Genomic DNA, 6705 nt, shown 5'->3' on the forward strand with positions numbered 1-6705 from the left:
CTAATGGTGACGAACATCTTGGCGCGTCGAGTGATTTGTTGTGCTTCAGTCCTTTCTGGTGGGAGAACCTCCTTGAGGATGTAGGCGAGCAGTGGTGCTCTCTAGTTGATCGAATCGAGTGCCATCATGACAATGTCGCCGGGAGACGTTGCCATGGAGGCACCAAGGTCAGAGCCCCCGAGCACTTGGTCGGGGTCGAGGCACGTCGAGGGGTCGGAGCCCCCGAGTGCCAAATTAGTGTTGGAGCGCGTCAGGGTCAGATCCTCTCGGATGCGGGCAGACGGCTCATGGAGGTTGTTTACAAATACCTCGTTGGCGAGTGGTTCCCGTCTGGCCATCAATTTTGCGAGGAAGTCGGTAGCGTCATTGTCCTTTCGAGGGACATGATGCGGTTCGATTCCTCAGAACTTATCCTTGAGCTTGCGCACCTCCTGGCAATATGCCACCATAAGAGGGCTCTTGCAGGAGGACTCCTTCATGACTTGGTCGATGACCAACTCTGAGTCACCGCGGACATATAGCCACATGGCACTGAGCTCAATGGCGATATGGAGTCCATTGATGAGGGCCTCGTACTCAGCGAGATTGTTCAAGGCTAAAAAATAGAGACGGATCGCATAGCGAAGCCTGCTCCCATTCAGGGAGATCAGAACTTCTCTAGCCCCCAAGCTGGGCGCCATGACTGACCCATCGAAGTACATTGTCCAGTACTCATGGGTGACGTCCGGGGTCAGGAGCTGGACTTCTGTCCATTAACTGATGAAGTCGGCAAGAGCCTGAGACTTAATAGCAATGTGGCGGGCACACCTGATGTCATGGCCCATGAGCTTGAGAGCCCACTTGGAGATTCGGCCATTATGTACGACCACCCTGAGTGGGTACGAGGTGATGACCATGACCTCATGGTCGATGAAGTAGTGCAAGAGCTTCCAGGTCGCTCATCAGCACAGTGTACAGAAGCTTCTGAACCTAGGGGTAGCAGACTTTGGCATCAATGAGTACCTCATTGATGAAGTACATCGATCATTGGACCTTCAGGGGTGTTCCGGCTCCTCCTTTTCGATGATGAGGGCGGCACTAACAACATGGTTGCTTGCCGCGACATAGAGGAGGAGGGATTCTCCCCGTTCGGGAGCGACGAGGATTGGGGCCAATGTCAGTGATGCTTTGAGGCTTTCCAAAGCCTGTTGTGCCTCCTCTATTTAGACGAATGTGTCTGTCTTCTTGAGAAGTTTGTAGAGAGGCATCCCCCATTTGCCTAGTCAGGAGATGAACTGGCTCAGGGCGGCCAAACAGCCGGTGAGCCTCTGTACGCCCATGACGTTGCGTATAGGGCCCATGTTGGAGATGGCCATGATTTTTGGAGTTGGTTTTGATGCTGCGCTCGAACATGTTGTATCCGAGTAGCTTCCCCATCGAAACCCCAAAAACACATTTTTTGGGATTCAATTTGACGCTAAACCTTCGGAGGTTCGTGAATGTTGCGGTCAAGTTTGTGATCAGGTTGCTAGCTTAAGCTATTTTCACCACCACTTCATCTACATAGATGGCGATTGTTGGTTTCGTCCGCTCAACTTGGTCAGGTTGGTTGGGTGGGTCGATTTGATCGGCGAAGCATTGCTGCATGCACCGTTGATAGGTGGCACCAGCATTCTTTAGACTGAAAGGCATGGTTTTATAGTAGTACAAACCATATGGGGTCATGAATGAAGTCATGACCTGGTCTGACTCTTTCATCGTGATCTGGTGGTAGACTGAGTAGGCATCTAGAAAGGAGAGGATTTCGCATCCTGAGGTGGAGTCGACTATCTGGTCTATGCGTGGCAAAGGAAAATGGTCCTTCAGACACGCCTTGTTGAGGCCACTATCATCAACACACATTCTCCATTTCCCATTCTTTGTTTTCACAAGAACAGGATTAGCTAGCCAGTCGGAGTGGTATACCTCTTTGATGAATCCGGCCACCAGGAGTTTGATGATCTCCTTGCCTATGGCCCTATGCCTCTTGTTATCAAAGCAACGCAGGCGTTGCTTGGTGGGCTTTGAGCCCGGGACAAGGCATAATGCATGCTCGGTGACCTCCCATGGTATGTGTGTAGGAAGTCTGCAAGCTCGCTTGCCTATTTGGTCGGGAGCTTGGTCCTGATCCGCACCATCTTGGTCAGGTCGGTAGGGTCGATCCCCACTGCCTTGGTTTCCTTAGTCGGATGGAAGGTGATTGAGGAGATTGGCTCGTTGCAATCGAGGACTGCTGGAGTCACCGAATTCCCGAGCTCTAGGAGCTTGATAGAGTTGATGACGGCTGTGGTAAGTTCGTAATGCTCGTGGTCGCACGTGTAGGCGTGCAAAAAGGTGCTACCCACGGTGATGACACCGTTCGGTCCCAGCATCTTCAGCTTGAGGTAGGTGTAGTTGGGGATCGCCATGAACTTGGCGTAGCATGGCTGGCCCAAGATGGCGTGGTAGGACCCTAAAAAGTCCACCTCGAAGGTCAGGACCTCTGAGTAGAAGTTGGCTCAGTCACCAAATGTGATGGGCAAGTTGATCTGGCCGAGTAGGTACACTTGCATTCCTAGGATCATGCCATGGAAGGGATAACTCACTGGGCAGAGCTTCGATCGGGGGATGCACATGGCATCGAGGGTGTCGACGTAGAGAATGTTGAGGCCGCTACCTCTGTCCATCAGCACCTTGGTGAGGTGCTTCTTGCGGATGATGGGATCGATGATGAGTGGGTAGCAACCCGGTCAGGCGACGTGGGAAGGATGGTCTGTCTAATCAAAAGTGATCAAGGAGTCTGACCAGCTAAGGAAAGAGGGGATGGCCGACTCAGCGGTGCATGCCTCTCTGTAGCATACCTTGTGCTAGCGCTTGGAGTGGATGGCATCAGATCCCCCAAAGATCATGAGGCATTCCTCGGGGTTAGGGAAGCCATCTTCATCCTTGCCTGCCGTACCTCCTTTTTTGGCCACCTCCTCCTTTCCTTTCCTTTGGCTTGGCAGCTTGCCATAGGAAGCGCTTGAGGAGCTCGTAGTCCTTGTAGAGACGTTTGGCGGGATAGGCATGGTTGGTGCATGGACTCTCCATGAGCTTGTCGAAGTGGTTCGGTTGGCCCTGCTGGGGTTGCTTGCCCACACGGTCGACCATGGTGACCAAACCTGGGTTGGCCAGTCAGCGCCGATCCATCTTGTTCTTCTTGCCCTTTTGTGTGGAGGGGCCCTCGCCTTGGTCCTCACGCTTGGCCTTGCCCCTATCCTGACCGCCGCTGAAGAATGCCCTAACCGCCTCCTCACCGGAGGCATGGTTTGTGGTGATATCAAGCAGGTCGTGAGTGGTATGGGGTTTCACATAGCCAAGCTTGTGGATCAAGGACTTGCAGGTTGTCCCAGAGAGGAACATGCAGATGACGTCCGCGTTGATGACATTAGGAAGGGAGTTGCACTGCTTTGAGAACCTACGGATGTAATCCCACAGGGATTCATTGGGCTCCTACTGGCAACTCTTGAGGTCCTAGGAATTTCCAGGATGGACATACGTTTCCTAGAAATTTCTGATGAAGACCCTCTTGAGAGCTGCCCAGTCACGAATGCTGTCAGGCGGAAGGAATCCGAGCCATGATGGAACATGCTCCCCCATGCAAATAGGGGGGTACTGGATGATGAAGTAATCATCATCCACTCCTCTGGCTTGGTAGGCGAGCCAGAAGTCTTTGAGCCATATACCGGGGTTTGTCTCCCTGGTGTGTCTGGTGATGTTGGTGGCCAGTTGGAAGCGCTATGGGAACAACACTTTCTGGATGTGACGACCAAAGTCCTGTGGCCCTGGCCCATCTAGGCTGGGGCTCCGATCATTTAGTCGGCCACCATGCCTAGGGTGCGTGTCCCTGCACTCCTTGATGGTCAAACCGAGGCCCATGCCGCCTGCTCCCACCACCACTCGATGGATGTCATCATCATGCCGAGCGTGGCATCGAATGTTGATGATGCTACGAGCATCATGGTTGGGCCCAAGCCATTCATGCATAGGTGGTCAGCATGGAGCGGGCGCCAGGTCAGGCTACGATGCAGTCACGGCTTCCTACCCCATGCCCGGCAACTGCGGTGGTGAGTGGACAGAGCTATTCGACTGGTGGGGCCCTAGTCCCCCGGTGGGGAAAGAGGCCATGAGCCGGTGTCACGATGCGAAGCTCTCTACCTGCCAAACGGCGGTGGTCTCCACCAGCGCTCGGAGGTTCTAGTGGATTGCATATTCCTAGGGGTTAGTATGCTCACGGAGGACGTGCAGAAGCATTGCCGCAACAACGATGTTCTGGCCATCCCAAGCAAACTGAGGGGGGTCGTTCCCTCTGTCTAGGATGTTATGCTAGACTTGACAAGCGCAACCCCAAGCGCCGCTCACTGGGTTCCACGCATGTGGCGTAGCGTGCTACGCCGAGTGCACCGGCGCAGGTGGTGGCTGGCTCTGCCGCCTTTGTCGTAACTCCTCTCTGTGCACCTGCGCACATGCTAGGGCCTTCGCACAGGGGTCCAGAGGGGTGTGAGTTTGTAGAGACTCCACTACCACCGGTGGTTGTCCCGGGGTGTCCGCCATAGTGCACTCTCGGGACAGAGGGTGGCCAGGTGCCACGACGTCGACGATGCTATAACCGTCGCTTTCGACCTCATCATCGATGAGGTCATGGAAGGAGGTGGGAGCATAGCCCACCATCCCCACAAACTCAGACATGCGAGGGGGCAGTGTCAGCATCCTTCGGAGCCCCCACGAGCACGCGTCCACAGGGGACATGAAGCCATAGGGGAACCGGTCGCACGGCGGTCGCGGTGGGGGCAACAGGGTCCCTCTGGAGAGTCAATGGAAGGTGCTAAATAGTGAGTAAAGAACAATATGTACATTAGTCACCGTGGGGTTTAAGCCTAGCATGGGCTCGAGGCGAAGCACGAGTGTCTCAACGTTGAGGTCATCGAGTGGCCTGGGGCCGGTGGAGGGTGGTCCTCCTCTAGTGGACACTGGGATGAGCGCCTCCTCGTGGAGGCGGAGTACACCAAGGTGGTCGGCGATGAAGTCCAGACTCCCAAAGAGGAAGGTCTGGAGTGGCACAAAGACGGGAGGAACCCACATCCCAACAGGTGGGAGTTTGGAAAACTCCAGTGAGCCAAAGCGAATTGTATCGCTAGAACCTGTCATGCCGAAAATGGTGGAAAGGTGGGCCATCCGATTACCAAAAGCGTGAACGCATGGTGTCTTCCCCACGGACGGCGCCAACTGTCGGTGTGAAATTTGACCAACAAATAAATATTTGTAGTTTTGCCATGCGTTGTGATCAGATGTGGCCTAACACTCAATGACACAGGATTTATACTGGTTCAGGCAATGTGCCCTATGTCTAGTTTCAGTCGGTCGATGACTTTATTCCTGAGCCTAGGTGCTCGAAGTTTGTTGTGGGGTTACAAACGATTAGGAATAAAAAGGAGGGTGTTAATGGCCCGGTCGGACTCTGGACCGAATGAGCGAGAGTGACGGGTGCTTGAACGTGCACTAAATATTAGAGCGTATGCTCTATGTAGCTATCGAGTTCTAGAGCTATTGAGCTATTCGAGTCCTCAAGTTGTTGAGTCCTCGAATCATCTAGCCCCCTAGTTGGGAGAGAGCGCATCCCCTTTTATAGTTGAAAGGGATGGCCTTACAAGTTAGAGAGAAAGAGAAAAAGTGCATACGTGTGCTACCTAGTCTTGTTGCCCACGCTGTCGGGTATGAGATGATCGTCGATGCCCACAATACTATTTATGTTCAGACACATCTGGCAGGCTCTACCATGTTCGCCTGGTACGGCAAACATCGGCGCCTATAATACTATTTGTGCTCTGACGCATCTAGAAAGTTGTATAGTGCCCATCTGGCATGGCCTGGAAGCACCGTCCCATAAGTGTGCAGGGCATGGCAGAGTATGGTCCTCGGTATTGCAGCTGACTTGAGCGCCTTACCTTATCTGCTCTGCCTGATCCCTGGGCCCTCACCGAGCGGGCATCCCCGGTCGGTCATTCCCAGTCGGTCCCAACCGTGTCGGTCAGGAAAGAGCAGCAAGCCGAGGTCCGGCATATCCTCAGTTGGAGAAAGAGGTCAGAGTCGGACTACGGTTCCACCTTGGCTAGGCCATCTAGTCGGGGATCAGATCATTGTCTTGGCCTATCATTATGTATCTGGGCCAGCCAAGGCGCACGTTGTCGTTGCGCCGCCTGTTGGGCCGGGTTTTGCAGGGAAGCGGGTCCACCGAGGACCCCGGGTTTATGAACCCGACACATAGAAGATATAATTAAAATTGAGTGGGAAGGCAGCATGAAACTAGAGTTGGTGCTGTTTTATTGCTCCTGGTTTGATCCAACACCCAATGGATTAAGGCGTACTAAAGATCTAGGCTTGGTAGAGATCAATCATACATTAAGATTATCAAATTTTGACCCATTTGTGATGGCTAGTCAGGTTACTCAAGTGAACTATCTGTCATACCTGTGTAAGAATAGGGAGTTGTCTCCATGGTGGGTTGTCTACCATGTTGCTCCACATGGATGTGTGCCTATGAATGAAAGCAATAGTGAAGCTATGAATATGGAAGGGGTAGTGTAGGATGTCTACCAAGCGGATGGTTTGGATGGCACCTTTGTCATTGATTTGAGTGATGCCTTGGACTCCATAATTGCCACGAGATCA

Source organism: Miscanthus floridulus, chromosome 8 (assembly GCF_019320115.1).
Source record: "Miscanthus floridulus cultivar M001 chromosome 8, ASM1932011v1, whole genome shotgun sequence".
In the NCBI taxonomy this organism is placed as follows: Eukaryota; Viridiplantae; Streptophyta; class Magnoliopsida; order Poales; family Poaceae; genus Miscanthus; species Miscanthus floridulus.